Below are 18,058 nucleotides of genomic sequence, written 5' to 3'. Positions count from 1 at the left end.
ATGATTTTAGTTATTGTGCCATTAATTTTGTCAAAAATCCACTTTTTGTTATTTGTTTGATTGTTTGCAATTGTCTCAAATTCATTCACTGGTGAAAATTCCAAGATTACTGAAGCTATTTAATCACTTACATGATCATGGACTTTCCTTGACCCCACTGAATTCCATGGTAAATTTTCAGCTGGCTTAAATGAAAACAGAATTTCACCCCTGTTTTTTTCACTGATGGAGTATTGTTTGGCAGAAGGGTGAGAGTTACTGGGATTTGCCTAACATTCCAGAAATCTCTAATTATTAAGTCTTTGAAAAACAGGTTGAATACATCCCATGGATGAAACCTTAGTCTTTTGTATTACTTGATTATTCAAGGACACAACTTGCAGTTGTTGTAGGCACAGTTTTAAGGGGTCAGCATTATAATAAGCTCCACTGGGGAAGAGAATGTCTTGCCTGTGACCCTTCCAAAAGCTGCACATAAGCAGCACTGGGAGGTGCTCTGATTCCATTCACCTGTCTCCTTAAGAAGACATTAAGTTTTACATAGGCTTTCATTTCTTCTCTCAAGCCAAATTTAGCCTAAATGATCAAAACCCTTCTGTTCAGCTAATGCATTTTCAATTAACATTTCATTTTAATATCTGTAAATTTTAAAAATGAGTTAAGGACTGTTCCGTGTAGGCAATGGAGATTTTAATTACTGCTTTGTGGTGATAATGGTTTTATGAAGTGCTGGTGTTTGATTCCAGTAGTTTAGATTCCATTCTTCCTTGTAAAAATTGTAAGGTATTCAAAATTCCACCCACTACTGTATGCAGTGTTCCCTTGTGTGCAGGACATCCTGAGCACTCCAGAGCAGATGGATACAAAGGAAATTAATCAACATAAAGATAATAAAATGCTACCCTCCTAAGACCTAAGCACAGTAGTTAATGAAATATTCTGATTTAAAATGTAAAACAAAGCATTCATGAGGATAGATGTATAGAGATAAAAATAGAAGTCCTTCAAAAGCCATGACTTTTAACAGCAGAAAGTGTTTTCAAGGGTATAGAAGAATGAGAAGAGATACTTGATAATAAAAATCATATTCCTGTTGAAAGTACCTCTTGAAGAGGTAGATCTCATATTAATATGATGTCAGCATTTCACCCCCATATTCAGATAACATGTAACTGTGGATATTTCAACATTTAGGTCAATAAATAGGAGAAGAAATCCTAGATAGAGTCAGTGACTTCTTGATCTGATTGGGTTCTTGCACCTGTTCTTTATTAGTAAGATTTTATAGGCTTTGTTGTGTTTCTTCTTTTACTCTTAGGGCAGAGGCAGGAGTTGGATTTCATCAGTAAATATGAAATGCAAAGAATATTCATAATTCTTGCAGTGCCTTTTTAAACTCTAAAAGGTAGTGTTGTGTCACTGGCTGGGGTTTTGGGGTCCCTTTGGGATCCCTGAGGCTGCTTCTGCAGCCCTCAGTGACAGAGCACGTTCCCGAGCCTTGCCCAGATAGAATTGTGGCTCGTGGTGAGCTCTCAGACCAGCGGGGAAAAGAGATCAGCTTATGCAGAAAGGCACAAATCCATGGTTTATTCTATGAAGGCATCCTATCTAGCATTTACCAACGGCTATTGTTTTACAGGGATTTTATATCTTTTGAGAGTTTTACAGTTTGCACCAATTACCAAGGGAATTCTACATTCTAACCAATCCCTGAGGGATTTTACATCCAAAACTGGCCTATGGATACTAAAAGAGAAAGAGCCACTAATACTGAAAATAGATGAGGGTCTCCCAAGGGGGGGAAGCTGGATTCCTTTTGTATTCATCATTTCACAAGCCATTTCTTATCTCTTAGCTATGGTTTTCCAAGGAGCTTGTTCTGAGGATGCAGGGAGACTTCCTTCTTTATGAATGTTTTCTGCTCCCTCCACAGTGTTGTAGAATGTATACTTTGTGTCTGCTCTGAGGCTGCATAAATGCTAATTATTTTGAGAATCAATATTCCTGGTGTGTGGTTAGCAACAAGGTTTATGGTTAGATGCCCTGTGGGGGTCCATGGCAGGTGATCATCCTTCACAGCACTGGTGACACTCTTGGGAAGCTCACAGATACCTAAGGCTGCAGATCATGTCAATGGACAAACACTATAATTTCATAAAAATTTAAGATATGGGCAGTTTTGATCTACTGCAAGAAGGCAACCAATAAGAAAAGATAACACCCAGATGTAGGTTATAATGTAGCATTACAAAATGTCACCTGGGGGCTACATGTGTCACTACAGGTCAGGGCCATTCCCACAGGCATCCAGGAAATAGAAGCTTAAAGACTCTGGTTTTATGCATGAAATTCAGAGAGTGGGGCCATTCAGCCTCTAAACAGAGAGCATCCTCATCCAAAGGTCTGACAGCTCCTTCATCCTGTGTTCTTCCAGGGGAATACCAGAGATCGCTTGGATGATCCAAGCTTCCCCAAGGCTTGTAACAGGGTTCAACTGAAAGGGAGCAAAGAGTCATTGGAATGATCTCTGTCTCCAGGAGCATCTGTCAGCTCCATCCCCTGCCCAGCACAGAGCCATGGATACACTTGATCTGTGTGTGAGTGAGGAAGGCTGTGAGTGGGATGCACTTCACTGAGATGTGGTGCAGTCAGCATCTCTCAGCTGAGCTCCCTGGCTGGCCTGCCAGACAGCTGAGCTGCCAAGGTGGAGGCTTCTAGGGGGCCCAGCCCTTTCTGGCTATGCCAGGTGCTGGCTGGTGCTCCTGCTGAGTCAATATCCAGTGATCCTTTAATCACATGTGTCAGGTCCCAGGCTAAGCCACTGTCACATGTGCCTTGGTAGAGCCCATAATTCTGCTGGCTGGGGCTGTGTAGTTGAACACAGGCTGCATGGACATTCAGTTCATCTCATCTGGGATTTGTTGAGGTTCTGTGACTGCTACAAGCTGAAACTTCTTGTCAGTTCAGAGTTGCTTCTAATGTTATCGGATGTATGTTCACCAGGCAGAGAGCACTCTTCTTTGATCATGTATGTTCCCAGAATGTAAAGCACATGTTCCCAGGAAAAATCAGAGCACAAATTATAGGGGTCTAAGCGCTCCAGTAACCCTGTCTGCTCAAAAAACTCTCTGGAATAGCTGTCAACATACTTTATTTTGTATCAAACCTAGATCAGCACCAAGAGGATCTCAATTGCAGAGAAATCTAGAAATAAATTTTGCCTTCATGCTTTTTTCCCAAGCTGTGTTGACATGTATAAGCTCAGCCCAAGACCTCAGCCCTCATATTTAGAATTCTGTGCAGTTACTACCAGAAAAGTATTAACAAACTGAAGTGTCCAGGTAAAAGTAATGCAAATTACCAGGAGAGCTGTAGGGAATAAATTTAGAGAACTCATCAGATAGAACTTTGTTGAGTAATGATTGAGAAGCTCAGAGAATATAAAATGTGTGAACCCAATGGATGAATAAAGATAATTCAAAGTTGGGCAAATAAGTAACCAGGACTAATGTGATGAAGCTGGAAACGATGAACATTTGAATTTAGTATTGGGAAAAAAATTCTCATACTGATGTGATTTTAAAGCTAAAATAACCTCCAGAGGTGTAGATACAAGTTTCATCGCTTAGAAATTTTAAAAGCAGTTATTAGTAGAAATATTCCTGCACTAGTAGAAGGATTAATTAAAGACTGTAGTATAGTATTGTATGCTTCAGTATAGTATATATTAATGCTGTCTGTGTGAAACATTAGGTTTTGATTGTGGGGTTTTTTTATAAAATCGGTCACAAACAGTTCATGTTTGCATTTCAGTTACATTCTAAGTGAACTTTTCCTGCAGTACATATTGTGTGGCTTTAGTTTAAATGCAAACAGTGTTCGGAAAAAACCATTAAACTGTACAGCCTGACTTACCAGGCTATCACACTGATAAGCCACAGGTACCTGTAGGAATTACAAAAGATGTAAAAGAATTTAACATTCAAATTGCAAACCGTTGTGATATGCTCTGTGGAAATGTTTATCTACATTGCTCAGTTACAGAGATCTCCGTTTTTCAGTAGGTTACTGGAAAGACACCATAATTGTTATATGCAGTTTACATGTATTTCTCATGTTGTTATGTTTTTGTGAAACTGCTCTAGATTTTATAACCTCTCAGATACTACACATTAATATTTGTGATATTCCTCAATATTAAGCTTCAGATCACCTTTCTCTATCAAATAATATTCTGATAAACACCTTAAACTGCAGTCCAAAAGGTGTTTAGAAGGTTATTTTGAAAACAAATGGAGAAAATCCTCTTTCTGTTTCTCCCAATCTCAGAATTTTCCAAAAATATTGAAGCCATTATATTTTCTAAACTCAAGGTGTACTGAAGCTTCCACAATACCTTTCTATCAACATCTTTCTATTAATCAAAAGATTACAGTTTTTTCCAAGTATGTTCCCTAAATCCTTCTTGCCTTTTTTGAGGACTAATAAGTGTTTTCTCTAGTCTTTGCTTTCTTGATCACAACTTTTCAAACATGATAGAGAATGGTCCTGAAACAGCCATAATCCAGTTTCCTGGCATTTTCAGATGCATCCTATCCAGTCCTATGGACTCGCACATGTCTTGCAGATTAGCTGATCTAATTAGTACCTAATTTGATCCTTCTCTACCATGGTAGTACCTGTCTCTGCCATCTTTTGGTCCGAAGCAGAGGCCTGAACTGCCTGGGAGTGAGCAGCAGACTTTACCAGTGAAGGCTGGGGAAATGATGATATAGTCCTTCACACTTCCCTCCCATAGGTTATCCTTTCCTGCTATCCCATCTCTTGGTCTCCTCTCCTGTTGCTCTTGATGTGCTTCAGCAATCTCAACTCCACCTTTTCTTTGGCCTTCCTAATTCCACCCTGTGTATCCAGGAAACAATTTCTCCCTGTTTGCCTGTCCATGCTTCTGCCTTCCTGACCCACCTGTAGTGAGGAGTTTCCTGGGAGCAAAAGTGACCCTTAAAGTCTTCCCTTGTTTGCACAATGATCTATAAAATCAGTATAAGTGCTCTGTATACTAGCAAGGATTGCAGTTTCTGTATTTCTATTCTTTCAGCAGAAATTTCTTTGCAGCAAGAGAAAAAATTCCTTGGCCTTGGAAGGAATTGTGGGGTTTTTTTAAATCTCACTTTGATTACTCTGTTTCAATAGCAAGGTATTGTAAGACTTTGCAGTCCTGCATGCAACCCTGGCCATGGTTGCTATGCTGGACTCCAGACAGGTGAAAAAAAGTGTGCATCTTTTTCCCTGCTGGCACAAAATAAGACAGGAAGCAGCCTGTCAGGATGACCTTAAAATAATGAAGGACTTTGAGAGAAATAGGCTGTGCCAAGTGCAAAATAATGCAGTATGAGTGTGGGAAGAAGGCCTGGATTTGTATGGTTAATTGAAAAGAAGGATTCAGCTACTGATACAGCTTTTTCTGCAATAGAGTTACATTACTTCCCAAGTGAGCTAATTAAAGCAAGATAAAAGACCAAAAAACTACAAGCACTAAAAGAAGTGTTTGTGTTTCAAAGCAAGGAATTTCTGATTAAAAACAAAACAAAAAAAACCAACCCTGAAGATATTAAAAACAAATGAACAAAACCTTTCAAGTGTAGGGAAATCTGTATATTTGGTTTACATTGTTTTCAAAAATAACGATTCTATGTTTTTCCTTGTGTAAAAGAAAGCATAAATAGAACTACAGGGGGTTTTGGCCAATGGAAGAGTCTCCTTGTATTTAAAAAAAAAAAAAAAAAGTGGAGAAGCAATCAGAAATCAAGGTCAAATATGCTGCTGGAGAATTAAATATAAAGCACAGGTGATGACCTACATTTACAGTTATTTTGTGCGTAGAGAAAAAAATAGCCAAGAATATAGAATAAGTTTTGAAAGATACTACTGATGCAGCAGAAAACTACGCCTGCATAAGGAAAGCTCACCAGCACTGAAAGTGGTGCAGGAGAGGTGCCACAGTCTGCAAAATTAGTGGCTCTTCAGAGATTTGTGTTTCCAGACTCAGTTAAGGGTAAATCTAATCTGCCTCAGTCATTACCAGGAAGAGATAGGATGCAAGATAGCCATGACCATGGCAGGTTGGTATCTGATGTAGTTTAGAGCCTCCTCAAGGCTGCTGAAGATCAGAGGAATGCAAAGAAAAAAATCTTGCTTTGATCTAAGTTCACCACCAAATTATGATACATACTCTATCAGTGAATTCAGGACTATAGGAGAAAAAAATCTACAATTTAAACAAAAAAAATCTTGAAGGCCCCTATGAATTGCATAACAATGTACCTGATAAGAACACTGAACTTTCAAATTGGTGACAGGGAATCAAGTACTTTTACTGTCCATGGGTAGACACATTTGTGGGGTCTTCCACAGACATTGAGGTCGATTGTAGGGAAATGATACTGTTGTTCTTCCTTCATATTTTGTGCACACGAATGTTCTTCCCTAATGAGGTTTTAGGAGCTTAAGATGAAAGAATTGTTGCTATTCGTATTTATGTGGTGTCAGAAAACCCCAGGCGTAGACTGGGAATCATTGCCTAGGTACTGCAGAGGCAGAGAAAAGATAGAGAAAGCATTTTCTTTTGTGAATTTATGAGTATGTTGTAACATAAAGGACAATAGATGAAAGCAGTCAGTAAGGAAACCAGCTGAATGCCAAGCAGTGGATGTCCATGGAGCAGCACTTTGACTGCTGTCACAGCTGTACATTGGAACATTAGAAATGAAAGAAGTGAGAAAGAGGTAAATAGAGGTATTGAAGAGGCAATGGGCACAGACAGAAACACATGTTCTGTCTGAATGAAACATTTTTTACTGTAAAGTGTCCAAGTGCTGGCACAGATTGCCCAAGGAGGTTGTGGAGTCTCTATCTTTGGAGATGCTCAAAAGCCATGTGGCCATGGGCACCCTGCTCTGAGTGACCCTCCTTAAGCAGTGGGGTTGGACAAAGTGATCTCTGCAAGTCCCTTCCAGCTTCATCTGTGTGAAGTTGTGACATCATAGTGTGGCTGTAAATAATTCTTCCTGAGGGCACATCAGGAGCAGCAGAGATACAAAGAGATTTTGTATGAGCGAGTGCTAAAAAGAACAGAAAAGGTAAAGCAAATGCTGAGTTGAGTAAGGAGCTATGCAAGTGGGGAAATAATGTTGATATGGAAAATAAGTGAGGAAGGGAAAGAGATGGGTGCTATGATGAATAAAAGGCTGCTGGTAAATTAGTCAAAAGTGCCAAAGTGTTTAAAGGTAAATACAATGAGGATTGAATGACTCTTGCAGCTGGGAGTGCAGTGTTCTCTCACTCTGAGGAGCTGGAAGACCCCACTGCTGGGACTGGAACTGATGTCACTCACAGCTGCTTTCTTGCTCAATTTAATAAAAATATGTTATATTAGTTTAATAACCACATGTTAAAATGAGAGCAGCTGAATTACTTCATTGTTTAAAGCTGCACTAGAAAAGTTAATTCACAACTAGAAAACCTTAAAGCACAGATTCTGGCATGAACAATATTATTGTCAACATTTTTAACACATTCTGTTTAAGAGAATTATATTGTGGTTCATAATAACTCCAAAGGATTTATCCAAAGCAAGTTTGTTTGCTATTTTCTACTACAATAGGCAGGATAGGGTGTGTGCTATCACAAAATATCCCATTAACAGTCTCCTATGATGAGGCTTTGAAAGGCTTTTACACAGAGACAAAGGAGGAATGTGCAAGCTTTCCTCCTCCCTTGCCCAGTATGTGCCAGGCCTGCTAGACACTCTGTGGCAGAGGGCACAGGCTCTGGAGCAGATCCTGCACTATCACTGTTTTGAGGAGCACTTCATTTGCTATGGATAGACTGTGACAAGGGAAGGAAAGAGCATCCTCCTCACCAAGCTGGCACTTGGGATATGTCAGAGATAAGTTTTTCTTTACCAGTTAGACTTAACCAAAAGCTGCTGGCTGGTGTAACTTAATAATAGAGAGTCCTTCGAGAAAAATTCTGTCTCACCTCCCTGTGGAGATTTTGGTTGCAGGTACTTGTGTTGCTAATCCCTAGCACACGTGTTGTTGTCATATTGTTCCCATCTGTATTTTGAGGTTAGTCTGCTGAGCATAAAACTCCACAGCTAAAAGAAATAGAAATAAAATCTTCTGCAGGATACTGAAACTGTTATTATTTTTGGAAAACCTCTACCTCTCTGTCTGAGACAGGATAAAAGTCTCTTGATCGATGAAAATTGAAATTAAAACTCTGACTGACTCAGCTGTAAAAAATATGATAGAAGACAGATGGTATGAAGATGTGCATGATTATATGCTCAGTGGCAAAATTTAGCTGGAAAGAGAAAGGAAGGAAATCAAAGTGATAGAAATGAAGGAGCTGCTCCTGTAGCACTATTTAACAATTTCCCTTTATAATCTCACCTGGCAGTGCCTTTCCAGTATCAGCTCCCAGCCTTTAGTGCCTCACTGCAGCCCCCACATTAAGGGGTTACCTTCAATGATAGAGTGGATTGTTCTACCTGAAGGAATAACCTTGAGACAAAGGCAGGTATCCTTGGTTGATTAGGGTAAAGCAAAATTTGGTTTGCTACCCATAGGAGGGGTGGTGCTTTTGTTTTTTCCTTGCTGGGATTGTACTGGAGGGTGAGGCAGAAACCACTAACAGGAACACAGTCAACAGGAGGTGCTTTGTGAGAAGGCTGAGCTGACCATGGCACAATAACCCTCTTGCCTCACCTTTAATTCAAGCTCGGGGAAAAATATTTTTAGGGACTATGGGGTGAAAATTTGGTATTATCTTCTGTGTTGAGGCTTAGGTTGAATCAATTGAAGCAGAGCCTGCATCTGTGACCTTCTGGACCTTAGGCAGTTTTTACCTAAATTCTGTATGCTTTTTAGTTTTATCAGTTATAAGCAATTTCCTGCATCCTAAACTATTTTTGACCTTTAGTACTACTACTTTTGTCAGTGAAAGTCACATGGGGGGAAAAACGTTCTTCCAAGCAAAAGATTAAAAGATGATGTATTTTCCTAAGGAAAATCATTCCGGTTTTTGAAAATTTCATCATTTCTCCTCATTACATGTATATAGTGTATTTGAAGTGTGTATCTTAATGGTACCTGGCTTATACAGAGCCTAATTTTCCCATGTGTCTTCTAATGGTGAAACAGCTAATACGAACTCAAGGAACCCGTTTTTGGAATGTAGCAATCCAATTAGATAAGCAAGATTTGGGAAGAAACATCTATCACATAGACAGTAAATTTTTTGAGACATGTTTTTTTCCCATAGGAATGCATTGTCCTGTCGAAATGCTGTTAATGTTTAGAAAAACTAGGGCAGGGAGGGGGGGAGAGGAGGGAAGGGGGTTGTTGCTTGAATGACAGGTTGTAGTTTCCACTGTTTTCAACACTGCCATAACTTTTCAACTCCTAAGTATAATCTTTATTTGTAAAAAAAGGGTTGGGCAAAGCACAGTGATATATTTTCTAGCAGTCTTCATGCAGCTGACCTGCAATTTACGAAATAATTACTTTCCTTTGCTACTTTATCTCATTCTTTCCATTCCTCATTCCAAAGATTCTCAGAAATACATTGGTTTGTGAGATAACATTTACTTTCAGAAGTGACATTCCAAATAAGTCATTAAGGCAGAAGAAGGTAAAACAAACCAGCTACTTCCAATGCCTTCTTTTTATTTTTTGATTAGGTATTGGAAAAAATGTTCACAGCATCTCTACTTTATCAGCTGCAAAAGTTTGCATGATACATGTTATGAAGACACACAGCATTCAGAGAAAAATAAATAAAAAGATATTTAAATAATAATATAAAATAAGTATTGAATATCCTAGTTTCATTTAATTCTGTCCATTTTCATTCAATGAATGAGTCAGGAATTCACCAGGAAAAATTGCATGTGACTGAGAGGTAACTGAGGGACTATTTACGTATTTATGTAACTTTAAGTCTTTAGTGCTCTTAATCATCCCCTAGAGGCATTGAATTCTCTTCATTATCTGTATTGAGAATTTCAGTGCTTAACTTTGGGTGCACTAAATTACAGGGCACTTGCTGAAGGAGTTAAGTAGATGAGGTGAACACTCCTATACAGCTGAATACCTGTTTCAGATCCCAGAAGAGGCCCTTAGCAGAACAGGGACTGTATTCCAGGGCTGATGGTCAAACAGAGGACAGGAAAACCCATCAGTGCTTCAATCTGTTGGGTGCAGATACAGAGATGAGCTACCATTTCCATCAAAAGCCGCATTAGCATAAATTCAGAGGAAGTCAGTTCTAACATTGCCTAGGATTGCAATGACAATTGCACCTGACAGGTGGGGGTCAGGTTCCAGCTTCGCTCATATCAGTAAACCTGATATTACTCAGTGCCAACCACTTTGGTGCTACAGTGGCTATCTGAGATCTGACACACAGATTGCCACAGTCTGTCTGTTCTTCTTGTCTGGCACACACAAATGGTCTCTCTCAAGATCACAGGCTCACAGAGTTGCCTAGACTGCAAGGTGCCTCTTCAAGTCATCTAGTGATCATCTTTGTGAATGAAGAGAGGGTAACATGAAGAGGGGGCAGCAAATGTTTCCTACCTGTGCTTTAACAAGACTTTTGACACTGTTTCCAATAACTCTCTCATGGACAAGCTGGCAAAATGTGGACAAGAGAGCAGTATGATGGATTAAAAACTGGCTGGACAGCAGGTCCACAGGGTTGAGATCACTGGCACAAAGTCAGGTTGGAGGTAAGACACTGGTGGTGTTATGCCAAGGATTGATCCTGGGGCCAGCACTTCCTTAAACATCTTCATTAATGATCCAGAAAACGGGACAGTGTACCCTCTGCAAATTTATAGATTACACAAAACTTGGAGAGACTGATACAGACACGGTTGTGTTACCATTCAAATGGACATGAACAGGCTGGAGAATTAGGCTGAGAGTAAACTCATGAAGTTCAGCAAAACTGGGGAAGAATAACCCGTGTACCAGTGCATTTTCCCCAGGCAGAGCTCCATGTATTCCAGCTGCAGTCTCAGAAAAATGTCACCTCACCTTCCAAGCCTGTCTTTCCAAAAGTCTGTACCCAGCCATTTCAGAATTTAGTTGCTATTGCATCATGTCCCTGTTAGCTCAATGACTGTAACTGCATGTGGATTTCTGATTTCTCCTGTTGGTTTGCCCATGCCATATCCATTATTGTCAAGCATTTATTTCAGAGAGGTATCCAGACATGTTCATTCACCAGAACAGTCTCAGTATTGTTTCACGGGCACCTTCTTCTTTACAGACCTATGCTTAAAGTGATTCCACTCCATCATTGGTTTTGTTGATTTGTCACTTCTCTTCCCATCTCCCCTGGCTCTTACCTTGCCTATTCCATCCTCAGTTTGCTCACTTATTTTTTGAGGCCTCTCCACCTCTCCTGTAATTACCAGTTTAAAGCTCTCTGGCCATCCTTGACACACACTGTGTGCTTCTGGTCACATGCTTTGGACACAACAACCTCCTCCCTCATTCTGCATCATTCTGTTCTTTCTAAGAAAGAGATTCCAGACCTCAGCTGCTATAAACTTATCAAGCTCTATCTCACAATTACAGAATATCCTGTTCTTATTTCATATGAAAATATTGGTCTATAACATCATTCCTCATCTACACAGAAAATTATCTCTTACTTCTGGATTTTGTTTTTGTAAGCCAACATCATTTACTTTTATGTCCATACTGGATTTCCTTTACATGACTCTTTGCTTTGGCAACTGATAAATGGTCTAAACATAATTGCCCTTTTCATTTTGGATATATCCTTGAGTGTGACTGATATCCAACATAGTTCCCATGTGGGACTGGAAGATGTTACATATGACCTGTAAGTATTGCACTTTTCTGTAATAGTTTCTAGAGGCTACACTGGACAGAGTACAGTGTGTGAAATGGCATTAAAAATTATGTTTAAGTACCAGTTATTTTTTCATTTTACATCATTCCTTGCAAATCTAGAATCTTTGTGTTCTACCTCATTCTTGTTCTGCTAAGCTGAATGAACCCATGTTGGTTTAGTCACTTCCTATGCAAGGGTTCACGTAAAACTCAAACTGAAGAGAGATCAGGTTCCCGTTTTTTGACTTCAGAGTGTGTTTTAAAGTCTTGTATAATTTTGAGGTCAGAATAATAGACCACTGTGTACTTGGATATTTTCCCCTCTTTCCTTAATATTGATATTTTATTTGCTTTGCTTCAATCATACCATTTGATATATAGATTTAATATCCTCACTGCCAGTAGAAGAGGTCAGGTACTGGGTTTCTGCAGTGGAAGTTACCTTTTATCCCTGTTTTGAGAACACTGAACTTTTCTTTGCTATTCTGCTTTCTCTCCCACATTCTGCAGTGTATAAGTACAGATATGTTAATTCCTGCTCAATCATGGAAAATAACTGTAAATAATATTAAAGAGGAGAGTGAAGTGAATTTCAATATCAGAAGTAGATTAAGAGTCAATTAATCATTTCTTTCTCTATGTTCTTTTCCTGTAAATTCCCCCAAAGCTGAAAGCTAAATCCTCCCATTTCTCTGTTAACCCATGGTGGCTGGAATTGGGAAAAAAATAAAAGCAAAGTAAGTATTCAGTCCTCTGAAATACATGCTGAAAAACTCAGGGGAATAAATTTGAAATGTCTTAATGCTCAGACATGAATGTTTTCTTCTCAGCACTGTCTTCTTTTCTGCTGCTACCATTTTTGCTTTGGCATTCTTAAGAAGTGTCTGAAAAGGTAGATATTTCAAGCAGTGGGAGTCCAAAAATAAATGCTCTAACCATAATCATCCCAGGTATAACTAAATCTGTTTATGTATTTGATTACCCCTGACTGGCTCACCTTCTGGCGAGGAAAATTTGTCATTTCGGTAGGGGGGGAGAGGGGGAATGTTTTAAAATAACTTCCTAAATAATAACACAAACCAGAGGTAGTCATTAGATTTACCTATCAGATGTCTGAATATTTATGACAATTTATGTATTTTTCATTTGTAATCAGTCACTTGAGGAAACAAATACATGAGTGCTACACAGAATGCTATTTTTTCTCATTTTGCTTAATATGAACAGACTAAAATTAAATGGAATGACAGAAAGGAGAGCTGGTTAAGTCTTGTCAGGTCATTGAGGTTGTCTGCCTGCCAACGAAGCTATGTTGCCTGAGGTATATGCAGGTGCTTTGTTTCAGTCTAATTTTGAATGACTCATACGTTGAAGCTCCTTGCACCACCTCCCTTGGGAGACAGCTCAGTGATCTGACATCCTAACGGGGAGAAAATGCTTCCTGATACTTGGTTGGAGGTTTTATTGTGTTTAATCAGGTTTAATCCACTGCTCCTATTTGTATCCACTGAGGACTTTCAAAATAATTTTTCTTCTTACTCTGGGTTTGACCCTCCTAAAAGAGGTAATGATTGTATTTCCCCCTGACTTTTCCCACACTGCATTCTGACTTGTAATTAGTTCAGTCTAACTAAACTATTCCTAAATACTGTCTATTCCTAGAACCATTGCATACAGTCTGATACTATTCTTTAATGCTTTTTTTTTCCCCACTTGTTTTTTTGGCACTTAAATGCATCAAATTCTGTATTCATGGTGTAAGTTATCAACATGTCACTTCGCTGCAGCTCCTTCAGTCAGTGTTCACTGTTGTTTCTCCACCAGCTTCACTGCTTTAACACTCTCCTCAATAGCACTTGGATGGGTTTGGCATGTGTAACCTGGGACCTCATCACAGAGCATCACAGGAAGGGAAAAGAGGAATCAAGCTGAAAGTGGAAAGCCTGAAAGAAATAAGTATTTACAGATTAAATGAGAGGGAGTGAGGTGCTATTAAAATCAAATACCCTTTAGTAGCGATGGGAAATTGCAGGGTGTTAGCCTGGAGGAAACTAAAATTTAAGGTACCACAAATTTATGCAGAATGACTGGAAGCTAAGTATATAATGTAAGGGGTAAAAAAGTGAAATCTCGATTATTCTTGTTACAGCAAAAAGTAAATTTTTTTTCAGAGGAAAAATGCACAGAAAGCATCTTTGCTTTAGTTCACTAGAATTGGTTTAGAAAAGCCTCATGTTCTGTGGTACAGAGGAAAATCAAGTGAATGATGCTCTGGTCTCTGTGGTGTTTTAACTCAGGCCTGCTGCTCAGAGGAATGGGGTCTTGCAGCAAGACTTCCATTCCTTCCCTTCAGAAAGGCTGGGGAAAGAACTCCCTGTCCTTAGAGGCAACCTGGAAGCTTCACGCTCTCCACTAGGACCTCCCTGTTCCTCTAGTGGGGCTTGGGTACCAGCTATCATTATTTATTAATAATTTTGCTTTATGCCAGAAATTTTCCCCCGATACACTGTATTTGCGAGTCAGATCAAGCACAGCATATGAGCTTTCTCTCTTAACCAGAATTAGTTCATTTTGTCCTTCACTGGTGAGTTCTGTTTTCCTGAATGCCTTCACTTACTGGTGGCTTTTTCCTAGACACATTGGTGTTCTTCTTTTCATGGCAGCAAAGGAGCTTTCTTGTCTTTTTGTTAGTCCCTCTTGGATGATGCTTGCTGGTGTTCAATGCCTATTTGCACCTTTTAAGCTTCCCCAGCATTATTTGGGGTAAAGGGTTTCAGTGGTGTCATGTGGAGAACCATAAGGAACTTAAATCACCAAAGAATTTATTTCTCAACAGTTAATGTTTTTGCTTTCATTGAAAACATTTCTTAATAAATGCAATTAAATGCTCATCATCATCTTCACCAAATATTCCGGTGTTCATCAGGTCATTGATTATTTCATAGTTTCTAATAAAACAGATACTTATTTCTTGCACTTACTGTTATTAATTTCTAGACTCTGCATTTTCCATCTGTTCTGGTCCTTTTGTGGTATATTAAGTAATGATATCTTTTCCTCTAGAAAACTTACGCGTGTTTTTGAAGATCTGTGTTTAAAATGTATTTTTACACAACAGATACATTCCTGAATGGTCCCACATGAACTCTGAGTAAATAAGTGAAACTGAGTATCTTTCACCTATAATTGGAAAGCATGGATGGCAATTGCATTGAGCCATGATAGCAGTAAGTTCAGAAAAATAGACATCCACGAGGCTGAGATAATACTGCTTCTGAAGCACAGCAGTAAAATTAGATTTCAAACATATGTGTGAAAAGGGAATTGCATCTGATCACTTTGTCTCCTGATATCCAACAGTATCCATTTAGGTACCAGGTAAATCAAAATTACCTTAGTAGGAAAACATACTTTTGTTTTCCCTCCCCAAGAAATACAATTTTTTAAGCTAAAATGACATCAGTAGGATGAAAGAAAAATAAGGCAGTAAAAAAAGACAGAAAGGAAGACATATAGACATAACCTAGAAGGTTTCTAAAAGGTCTAGTGAGGACTTTAAATATTAGAACAATCATTTTCTTAAAAAGACAAGATAAAAAATACTGAATCTCAAGACAATTCTGAGATACATACAGTAACTTTGGAAGTGTCAGGAATGTGATTAAAACTTTGTTTGAATATGAGGTGAAATTTTCGTAGCAGTAATCATAATTATTATATAAGTTAGTATTAATTAATTTATCCAGTAAAAGCATTAAGGCTTGAATAGTATTAATTGTTAATTGAATTAAAGACTTCTTGCACTAAGACATATTTGCTGGTATATTTACATCAGTAAAACATTCCTGAGAAAATGTGCCTTATCAGTAAAAAAATCCTAAGAAAATGTGCCTTATGTTAGCAAGAGAGGTTTTGTAAGGACAGCACTCCCACTGGTTCCATGAATAAGATGAACTATCCCAACAAGAGGCGTTTTTTGCTAGTATAAATATGTCCACTCGGAGGCTTTTGCCAAGGCAGTCGTGTTAGTTGAGGAGGCTGTGAGGGATATTTTTTCACACTTCCAGTGAAATTACTGTGACAAAAGTCCTCGTTAGTTTTCAGTCATTTTAAAATTAGGGAAAAAATTTGGAAGTCTAGGTGATCTTTCCATGTCTATTCTAAGGAGAGCATAGCCTAACATCTCTGATGTTTTGGATAATTAGGAAGAAGAGAGTACGATATCTAAAGCTAGAAAAAGTTCTGTATTGCCTTTCATAATTTCACTGTCACCAGTTTCAATAAAGTGGTTAAAGTCCTGGCTAATTAAAAGGCCTTTTATTAAATAACATATTTTATAAATCAGCGAAGAAAATTAATTTGTGATAATGAAGACAACTGGAGTGGGCAAGTGGGATTTTGTCCTCAGGAGACTGACAGTCTCACTCAGGTGATTCATGTTCAAAGTTTCATGTTTGACTTGTAAGGTGTAGCTGCATCACCAGTGTAATAACTTTCCCAAGTGTGTCTCTTCCTTCTTGTTACTGGGGCAAAGTCGTCACACATTATTTAGCCAATACACTTGATAAAAAGAAATTGAAAATCATCCTGAGGTAATTTAATTTTTTTGCTATATATATTTAAAATATTAATTCCAAACCCAATACTTGCATTTTTTTATGTTGCCCTGTGCTTAAGATGCACATTCCAACAAGGAATGGATTGAGTGTTTAGAAATCAGATCATAGGATATATATTTGGTGAATATACCATGACACTAGAAAAGTAAATTTTGTAACCATGAGATAGCTTACCATTTTGAGAAATATACCTGAATGCAGTCTACATGAAATAATGTGAAAAATACAGGACTAGAAGCATCTTATTGCCAGTAGGCAGTCATAGGGCTAAGAAGGTAGTTAAACATGAAAATTACTTATAAGATAGATTTACAAGTTTGGGGGTTGGGTATTCTAATCCTTCATTTTCTCATCTTTAAATCACTAATAAATCACCATGCTATCCAAATATAAAGTTAGGATGTACTCTTCCAGGTCAGCTGATGAGGTTGGGAAAGCCAAAATCTAAAGATCCTGATTTGTGTTCCATTATCTTTTAAAATTATGTTTTCACTGTTAAAAATGATCTTAATGCATACTATTTAGTCCATGGGTTTGAGATGAGTGGTGTTAAGAAATGAAAATGCAGTAAATAATAGGACATCTCTTTCAGTGTTTATTACTTTGGTAATTGAAATACCCCTTCAGTCTAGTACACTGCTTGTTTCTACTCTCATTTTACTGATTCTATTAAGCTTATTTGAATCTAAGCAGATACATCAATAATCAGTACATCAATAATGAATATTTGTTGCAGTGTTCCCATAAACATGCTGTTTCATTATTATTCTCCATTTAGGATTTTTATATTATTATTCCTTTGATAACCAAAAACATGTGAGTTCTATGTTCCAATCAAATTACTAATCACAGCCCAGAATTTTAATAATCCTTGTAATGAACTGTCCATAAACTAGTTACACACAGAGAGAGCTCAAGCAATGAGTAAAGTTGAGAAACTGTAAAATTAAAAGAAAGACACATCTTTATAATCACATTCTCTAGTTTATTTTACTTCATATGGACTAATAGTATAGTGAGTAAAAAAACCCCTTCCACAAATGCTTAGGAAAAAGTCTTTATTGTCTATGGAAAATAATTAATGGGGCTCATAAATTTTCACAATTAATTTCATATCTTCAGAGTTTTTCATTATTACAGGAGCATGTAAAATCAGGTGCCTGTATTGGGAGTCACGTCTCCGGTGTTAAGCAGTTTTGTTATCAATTATCTAGGCATTAGCTAAAATAATGATATAATTTCTGAAGATTTATCTAAGTTTTGAATCCAGTTACTTTAGGTTGAAAAATATGTAAGATGATTGAAAATACTTGTGGCAAAAATCTTAGAAATGCCAAGGTATGTGAGGTGTTTAAGGTGTGTTGAATGCTGTTTAAAGTTTGATTCCAGGTAAGGTTTAAAGTATTATTTGGGAAACAAAACTAGACAAAAGAGTAAGCTGTAAGTAGTGTGAATAAAGAAGATTTAGAATTTTTTACCTGATTATTCAGAGTATTTATGTATTTA

At 38.0% G+C, this 18,058-nt stretch overlaps 1 protein-coding gene across 12 annotated transcripts in view; it reads left to right on the top strand.

Moving 5' to 3' along the window:
- Positions 1 to 18,058, top strand: part of MAGI2 (membrane associated guanylate kinase, WW and PDZ domain containing 2) — a 703,759-nt gene that overhangs the window by 419,396 nt on the left and 266,305 nt on the right. The window lies entirely within an intron of this gene.

Source organism: Sturnus vulgaris, chromosome 5 (assembly GCF_052056855.1).
Source record: "Sturnus vulgaris isolate bStuVul1 chromosome 5, bStuVul1.hap1, whole genome shotgun sequence".
NCBI classification, from domain to species: Eukaryota; Metazoa; Chordata; class Aves; order Passeriformes; family Sturnidae; genus Sturnus; species Sturnus vulgaris.
This window is presented reverse-complemented; position numbering and strand designations above follow the sequence as displayed.